This window comes from Heptranchias perlo, chromosome 10, assembly GCF_035084215.1.
Source record: "Heptranchias perlo isolate sHepPer1 chromosome 10, sHepPer1.hap1, whole genome shotgun sequence".
NCBI classification, from domain to species: domain Eukaryota; kingdom Metazoa; phylum Chordata; class Chondrichthyes; order Hexanchiformes; family Hexanchidae; genus Heptranchias; species Heptranchias perlo.
The window spans coordinates 63,134,931-63,144,200 of NC_090334.1; positions in this window are offsets into that span (position 1 = coordinate 63,134,931).

A 9,270-nucleotide genomic window follows, 5' to 3' on the forward strand; every position below is an offset into this window, starting at 1 on the left:
GTATATAGCTTGTATATAGATGTATATAGCTTTTCAGAAGGTGCTCAATGAGATGTCTTACAGGAGGCTTGATGCAAAAATTCAGGTATAACAAGAATTGTAACTGCATGAATAGAAAATAGACTGATGGACAGAAACAAAGGGGTAAAGTTAATGTGTGTTGCTCGGATTGGAGAAAATAGTGTATCAAAGGAGGCACTGCTAGATCCAGTTCTTGATATACATAGTTGATTTGGACTTGGCCACAGGGAGCACAATATCAAAATTTGCTAATAGCATAAAAGTAAGGACAAATAACAAGGAAGACTGTAAAAGACTTCAGGAGGGCATAAGACAGGTTAAACAAATGGACAGAAAGGAGGCAGATACAATTTAATGCAGAAAAACATGAGGTAATGCATTTTGGGAGGAAATAAAAAGAATGGCAGTACATATTCAAAGGAAAGGTGCTGAAGGTTGTGGAGGAACTAGGGGTCCAAATACATAACTCTTTGCATACAGGTAGATACGGAGATTAAAAAAGGCCAGTAACATTTTGGGTTTATAAATAAGGAAGAGTACAAGAGCAAATTTAGAGAAGGTAATGGTTAGTCCACAGTTATAGTACTGTGTGCAGTTTTGGGTCTCCAGTGATTGAAGGGACATTAATGCTGTCAAGTGTACAGTACAGATTCACCAGGATACCAGGGATGAAAAACCATAGTTATGAAGAGAGATTTGAGCTAGAATCATAGAATGGTTACAGCACAGAAGGAGGCCATTTGGCCCATCAAGCTCATGCTGGCTCTTTGTAAGAGCAATGCAGTTAGTCCCATTCCCCTGCTCTTTCCCTGTAGCCCGGCAAATGTATCCCTTCAAGTTTGTTTTTTTATTCGTTCATGGGATGTGGGCGTCGCTGACGAGGCCAGCATTTATTGCCCATCCCTAATTGCCCTCGAGAAGGTGGTGGTGAGCCGCCTTCTTGAACCGCTGCAGTCCGTGTGGTGACGGTTCTCCCACAGTGCTGTTAGGAAGGGAGTTCCAGGATTTTGACCCAGCGACGATGAAGGAACGGCGATATATTTCCAAGTCGGGATGGTGTGTGACTTGGAGGGGAACGTGCAGGTGGTGTTGTTCCCATGCGCCTGCTGCTCTTGTCCTTCTAGGTGGTAGAGGTCGCGGGTTTGGGAGGTGCTGTCGAAGAAGCCTTGGCGAGTTGCTGCAGTGCATCCTGTGGATGGTGCACACTGCAGCCACAGTGCGCCGGTGGTGAAGGGAGTGAATGTTTAGGGTGGTGGATGGGGTGCCAATCAAGCGGGCTGCTTTATCTTGGATGGTGTCGAGCTTCTTGAGTGTTGTTGGAGCTGCACTCATCCAGGCAAGTGGAGAGTATTCCATCACACTCCTGACTTGTGCCTTGTAGATGGTGGAAAGGCTTTGGGGAGTCAGGAGGTGAGTCACTCGCCGCAGAATACCCAGCCTCTGACCTGCTCTTGTAGCCACAGTATTTATATGGCTGGTCCAGTTCAGTTTCTGGTCAATGGTGACCCCCAGGATGTTGATGGTGGGGGATTCGGCGATGGTAATGCCGTTGAATGTCAAGGGGAGGTGGTTCGACTCTCTCTTGTTGGAGATGGTCATTGCCTGGCACTTATCTGGCGCGAATGTTACTTGCCACTTATGAGCCCAAGCCTGGATGTTGTCCAGGTCTTGCTGCATGCGGGCTCGGACTGCTTCATTATCTAAGGGGTTGCGAATGGAACTGAACACTGTGCAGTCATCAGCGAACATCCCCATTTCTGACCTTATGATGGAGGGAAGGTCATTGATGAAGCAGCTGAAGATGGTTGAGCCTAGGACACTGCCCTGAGGAACTCCTGCAGCAATGCCCTGGGGCTGAGATGATTGGCCTCCAACAACCACTACCATCTTCCTTTGTGCTAGGTATGACTCCAGCCACTGGATTTATCCAATTCCTTTTTGAAGGCCATGATTGAATTTGCTTCCACCATCCTTTCAGGCAGTGCATTCCAGATCATAACTATTTGCTGCATAAAAAAGCTTTTCCTCGTGTCGCCTTCAATTTTTTTGCCAATCACCTTAAATCTGCGTCCTCTGGTTCTTGACCCTTCCACCAATGGGAACAATTTCTCTTTATTTGCTTTATCTAAACCCTTCATGATTTTGAACACTTCTGTCAAATCTCCTCTCAACCTTCCCTGCTCTCAGGAGAACAATCCCAGCTTCTCCATTCTATCCACCTAACTGAAGTCCTTCATCCCTGGAACCATTCTAGTAAATCTTTTTTGCATCTTCACTAAGGCCTTCACATCTTTCCTAAAGTGCGGTGCCCAGAATTGGACACAATACTCCAGTTGTGGCCAAACCAATGTTTTATAACCTTTATTTATTAAGCCCAGGGTCCCATATGTTTTTTTAACCACCTTCTAAACCTGTCCTGCCTCCTTCAAAGATTTGTGTACATATACCCCCAGGTCTCTCTGATCCTGCACCCCCTTTAGAATTGTACCATTTAGTTTATATTGCCTTTCCTCGTTCTTCCTGCCAAAATGTATCACTTCGCACTTCTCTGCATTAAATTTCATCTGCCATGTGTCTGCCCATTCCACCAGCCTGTCTATGTCCTCTTGAATTCTATTAACATCCTCCTCACATAGATACTGAAACTATTTCCACTGAAGCATGGAAAGCTAAGAGGACATCTAATAGTTTTCTTTTATTTATGAAAACTTTTGATAGGGTGAATGGAAAAAGACTATGGGCGTCATTTTATCACCCGCTATCGGGTGCGTTCCTGGCGGGGGGGCTCCGAAAATCAGAGCATCCTGGAGCTGGACCGGAGCCCACCCTGAACCCGCGCACTTCCGGGTTCCCCGCTGACGCGCCGGCGTGCGCGCGCAGCCCCCGCTGGTGGGAATCCCGCAGGCAATTAAAGCCAGCGGGATGCCACTTGAAAGTATTTATTTAGGTATTTCAGGTCATTAACTGACCTGATTAAGGGATTATGTGAGGAGGGGTGGGATTTTAGAACAAACTGGGACTGTTTCCCACACTGGGGGAAACACTCCCAGGTCAAATGGACGTGTTGCAGCTGTCAGCCTGTGGCAGCTGCAAAGGTCCATTTGACAGGTGGGGTGGGGGGAGACCCTCACCCATTGCAGGAGGCCACTCTGTCACTTGGGACAAAGTTTGGCCTCCACCACCCTCCTCCTGACAGTCAAAGTCACCAACCTGCACACTTACCCCGGGGGGTCCGGAGACATGTACCTACCTTGCGGACCCCCTCAGATGTACATCTTGCGGATGGGGGCCGCCGTAGCTGCAGTCATGACCTCCTCGGAGGGCGAACAGCATCACCAGCCTCACCAGCCTCGCCATCCACGCCGTCCACCTCTGACACGTGGAGCTCCACAACAGAGTGCTGTGACACATCCACCTGTACAGCAGGAGGGAGGGCTACCGCAGAGAGAGCTGCGTCGCAGAGGGCACTACCCTCGCCACAGGGTCCACAGACCGAGGTTCAGACTCCTGGACCTCTCTGAGCAGCAGTGCACACGGAGGCTCAGAGTCACTCGACATGTAGTCGTGGACATCTGCAGCCTCTTTCATGCCGAGCTGCTCCTGGCTGGCCCGAGCACCATCTTCTTACCTGTCGCTGTCAAAGTCACCACTGCCCTCAACAACTTCTCCTCCGCATCCTTCCAGGGTGCAACCGGGGACATTGCCGATGTCTCTCAGTCGTCTGCACAGAAGAGCCCTGCAAATACTCCTACACCCACTCTGCAGTGACACAATGGGTGGCATCAGTTGTGGGTCCTCATAGTGATCCTCAGGAGCGGGCATTATTGCTCAAACCAGACAGGATTCGCGAAGACATGGCAGTGGTGGTGCCAATATAATATGTAATGTGAGTTGTTCAGAAATTCAATATAAGTAACACCCATGACAAACCCTCAAACACCCTTGTGCATCCCCTTCATGTTCACGACACGTTTGCCTTACGCTGCCTACTGCACATATGTGATGCATGCCCTGTGGCTGCAGCACAGGTAGTGGCAGGTTGAGTGAGGCTGGCCGTGAAAGAGATGCACGAGAGGGTGAGTATGAGATAGAGCCATGAGATTGTATGAGGATTGGGTTGAGTGGTAGTGGCGGGATGAGTACTGGCGAGGTGAGTAAATGCAGGTAAGATGAGGATGAGGTTTGCGTGGAAATGAGGGGTGATGTGACAGAGTAGTGTTGGCAGTGCTGAAGGAGATGTGGGGTGGGAGCAGTGATGTGGCAGACGGAGTGTAGGGGAAAGACTACGTGTACTCACTTTGGCTGACCTACTGAGGTCATTGGAGTGCCTCCTGCACTGTATTCAGGTAGGCGATATGTTGGTTGCGCTGGTGACCTCCTCTGCCACCTCGAGCCAGGCCTTCCTGGTGGCAGAGGCAGGCCGCTTCCTCCCGCCCGCCGGGGGGAAGATCTCTGTCCTCCCCCTCCTCCTCACCCCATGTATTGATACCTGGAGTGAGGCATATTAAACTGGGAGCAGCCTTCCCCCTGGGCTGCTCCATGCTGTAATTTTTGCTATTTGTTGCAGCATCTGTCAGTGGAGGACTGCCCCTTTAAATAGAGCGCCTCCAGCTGACAGATCTTACTGCGCATGCGCAGCCCACCCGACGCGCAGATCAGCAGTGGGGAACCTGGAGGACAAGGTAAGTGGATCCAATTGGGCTACAATCGCGCGGGGAGCTGACTAATTTCACCGGGCGCGTTACCCACGCAGCCCTGCTAACATCGGGCCCTATTTCTCTGGTTGGAGAGTCAGTAACAACAAGTCATCAATTTAAAATTGTCACCAATGAGGAGAGAGGTCAGGATTTTTTTAATGCAGAGTTGTTCGAGCATGGAATGCTTTTCCATAAAGAATTGTTGAGGCAGAGACCACTGCATCTTTTAAGGGAAGAATAGATACACATTTGAAGCAGAGTAATACAGGGCAATGGGGAGAAAGCAGAGCTATGGGATTGCTTTTGAATTGTTCCAGTAAAGGAATTGTTCCTCCTTTTGCATTGTAGCTTTTATAATTGTATTGTAATCAAAGTATTTATAACAATTTACTAAGGCCATGTATTTCTCATGCATTGTTGCAAATCAGGAAGTCATGTCTATATAGAGCAATGGTTGCTCTGGTACAAGAAATAGGTCTCATACGACTGACAAAAAGGAGTGATTGTGTGAGGCTGCCATAATGGAACCAGTGCATAATATAAACACATTCTCTTTTGCAGACTATGCCCCATTTGTACTACAGGGATTCAACAACAACCATGCAGGCAATTAATGCAATTTAAAAACAACTGTGTAGTTGCACCCATGACTTTATTAATCTCATTGGAACCTTCCCCTCAGTCAGATTCAAGATGGTGGATCTTACACAAGTGGGACCATTGTCAGTTGTTTACTGTTGCCCTTGCCAACATCAAGCTTGTAGTGCCACCCCATTCAAGGAGACTTTTGATACCTTTGGCAGCACTGGCCCTTTATAGGGTTCCTCTGATAGCGCTTTTGCTATCGAGGCAACTATTACATAGAATGACATAGAATGAAATGCACAGAAACAGGCCATTCGGCCCAACAGGTCCATGCCAGTTTTTATGCTCCACACAAGCTTCCTCCCTCCCTACTTCATCAAACTCTATTAGCTTATCCTCCTATTCCGTTCTCCCTCATGTGTTTATCCAGCTTCCCCTTAAATGCATCTATGCTAATTGCCTCTGGGTAAAGAAGTTTTTCCTGAATTCCCTATTGGATTTATTTGTGGCTATTTTATATTTATGGCCCCTAGTTCTAGTCTCCCCCGTAAGTGGAAACATCTTCTCTACATCTACCCTAGCAAACACTTTCATAATCGTAAAGATCTCTATCAGGTCAACCCTCGGTCTTCTCTTTCCTAGAGGAAATTGTTTTTGGCAACATGGATTCAAAAACTGAGTGTGACCATCTTTGTTGTAATAAAGCTCTAATGTGGAAAGAAATATTTGTGCGTTTTGAGATCACGGAGATATGGGAGTGTATTTTAGCATTATCGTCTTCCTACAGTGGCGGCAGTGCCGTTACTATATGCTGCAAAGTTTGGAAAACCTTTGCCTGCAAGTGTTTGGTCGTATTCAATGGTTTAGAAATATTTCTTCATTTTGGCTAAGGACCCAATTGTCCGAAGCTACCATCTGTGGATTATGACTTAATGCCTCCAAGTCAGAATCCCCCCAAAGCCTGCGCAATCTTTCCTCATAGGTATAACCTCTCAGTTCTGGCATCATTCTAGTAAATCTTTTTTGCACCTTCTCCAATGCCTCCATATCCTTTTTATAATTCAAGGAGCATTTGGATGAGCACTTGAAATGCCATAGCATACAAGGCTACGGACCAAATGCTGGAATATGGGATTAGATTAGACAGGGCTTGATGGCCGGCGCGGACACGATGGGCCGAAGGGCCTCTATCCGTGCTGTATAACTCTATGACTCTATGACTCTATGATAATATGGAGATCAGAACTGTTCACAGTGCTCCAAGTGTAGTCTAACCAAGGTTCTATACAAGCTTAACATAACTTCTCTCCTTTTCAATTCTTTCCCTTTAGAAATAAACCCCAATGTTTGGTTACTTTTTGTATGGCCTTATTAACCTGCATCGTTACTTGTGGTGATTTGTGTGTCTACACCCCCAGATCCCTCTGCTCCTCTACCCCATTTAGACTCTTATTATCCAAGCAGTATGTGGCTCCCTTATTCTTCCTACCAAAATGTAAGCCTCACATTTATCTATATTGAAATTCATTTGCCAATTGCATGCCCATTCTGCAAGTCTTCCTATATTTTGTCGCAGTCCTCCTCAGTATTAACCATACCCCTCAATTTGGTGTCATCCACAAATTTTGAAATTGTACCTCCGATTCCCGAGTCCAAATTGTTTATGTAAATGGTGAACAACAGTGGTTCCAGCACCGATCCTTGTGGAACACCACTTCCCACCTTTGGTTGTCTGAGCAACTATCTTTAACCCCTACGCTCTGTTTTCTGTTTTGTAGCCAGCTTGCTATCCATTTGGCTACTTGTCCCCTGACTCCACATGCTGACCTTAGTCATGAGTCTACTATGCGGTACCTTATCGAAGGCCTTTTGAAAATCCAAATATATTACATTTACTGCATTACTCTTGACTACCCTTTCTGTTACTTCTTCAAAGAATTCAAGAAAGTTGGTCAAGCATGACCTTCCCTTTTGGAATCCGTACTGACTATTCTTTATTATCTTTTTGGTTTCGAGATGTTTTTCGTTTGCAACTTTGAGTAAGGATTCCATTATCTTTCCTATCACTGATGTTAAGCTAATTGGTCTACCATTCCCTGGACTGGTTCTATCTCCTTTTTTAAATATAGGACTCACATTAGCTGTCCGCCAGTCCTCTGGCACTATTCCCTTTTCTAATGAATTTTTATAAATGTGTAATAATGCGTTTGCTATCTCTTCCCTAACTTCTTTTAATATGCATGGATACAATCCACCCGGACCAGGGGTTTTATCCTCTCAAAGTTTGATTAGTTTATCAATTATCTCCCCCCTTTCTATCTTAAATGTCTTTATATTTTTTTGATCTCTTCTTCAAATGTCATGCCCACCTTGTCAGTCTCCCTGGTAAATACTGAGGCAATGTAATTATTTAATATTTCTGCCATTTTACTGTCATTACCTGTGAGTTTATTGTGTGTATCCCATAATGCCCCTATCCCTATCCTGATTTTTCCTTTGTTGCTTATGTGTCTGCAGAATACTTCACTATTCCTTTTCATTTTCCTTGATAATTTAATTTCATAATTCTCTTGGCCTTCTAAATTGTTTTTTTAACTTCTTTCCAAACCTTTTTGTATTCCCTTTTGTCATCCTCTTCTTCGTTGTCCATTTACTTAGTGCATGCCTTTTTCATTAGTTTCAATTTTGCCCTTATTTCTTTATTCATCCATGGTATATCATTACTGGCTAGTTTGTTCTTGCTTTTCAGTGGGATATATTTTGCCTGGACTCTATTGCTCACAGTTTTAAATGCTTCCCACTGTTTTTCTATTTCTTTGTTTATCAGTAAATTTTTCCAGTTCATTTTCCCAAGTTCGATTCTCATCCCATGAAAATCAGTTTTGTTCCAATTTATTACATTGGTCTTCGTCTTACTTACGTCCTTCTCAATTTTTATCTTAAACCTTATTATGTTGTGATCACTATTGCCTAGATGTTCCCCTAAGCTTACTTCTCTTATCTGTTCTGGTTCATTTCCCATTATTAGATCCAGCAGTGCTTCCTCTCTTGTTGGGATTTTTACATACTGGGTAAGAAAGGAGTCCTGCACACACTGTAAAATCTTTATTCTCTGTACCCCTTTACCTACCTCTTCTTGCCAGTTTATTTGGGGATAGTTAAAATCTCCCATGATTATTGTTCTATGTCCTTTACTCATTTCACATATTTACTTAAATATTTCTTCCTCCGCTTCCTTTCCATTATTAGGTGGTATGTAGTATAACCCTAATAGCATGATCGATCCCTTCTTGTCTTTTATTTCAATCCACATGGATTCTGTTTCCATCCTTCTTTATTTTATTCGTTCATGGGATGTGGGCGTCGCTGGCAAGGCCGGCATTTATTGCCCAACCCTAATTGCCCTTGAGAAAGTGGTGGTGAGCCAACTTCTTGAACCGCTGCAGTCCGTGTGGTGAAGGTTCTCCCACAGTGCTGTTAGGTAGGGAGTTCCAGGATTTTGACCCAGCGACGATGAAGGAACGGCGATGTATTTCCAAGTTGGGATGATGTGTGAGTTGGAGGGGAACGTACAGATGGTGGTGTTCCCATGTGCCTGCTGCTCTTGTCCTTCTAGGTGGTAGAGGTCGAGGGTTTGGGAGTTGCTGTCGAAGAAGCCTTGGTGAGTTGCTGCAGTGCATCCTGTGGATGGTACACACTGCAGCCACTGTGCGTTGGTGGTGAAGGGAGTGAATGTTTCGGGTGGTGGATGGGGTGCCAATCAAGCGGGCTGCTTTGTTCTGCATGGTGTCAAGCTTCTTGAGTGTTGTTGGAACTGCACTCATCCAGGCAAGTGGAGAGCATTCCATCACACTCCTGACTTGTGCCTTGTAGATGGTGGAAAGGCTTTGGGGAGTCAGGAGTTGAGTCACTCGCCGCCGAATACCCAGCCTCCGACCTGCTCTTGTAGCTACAGTATTTATATGGC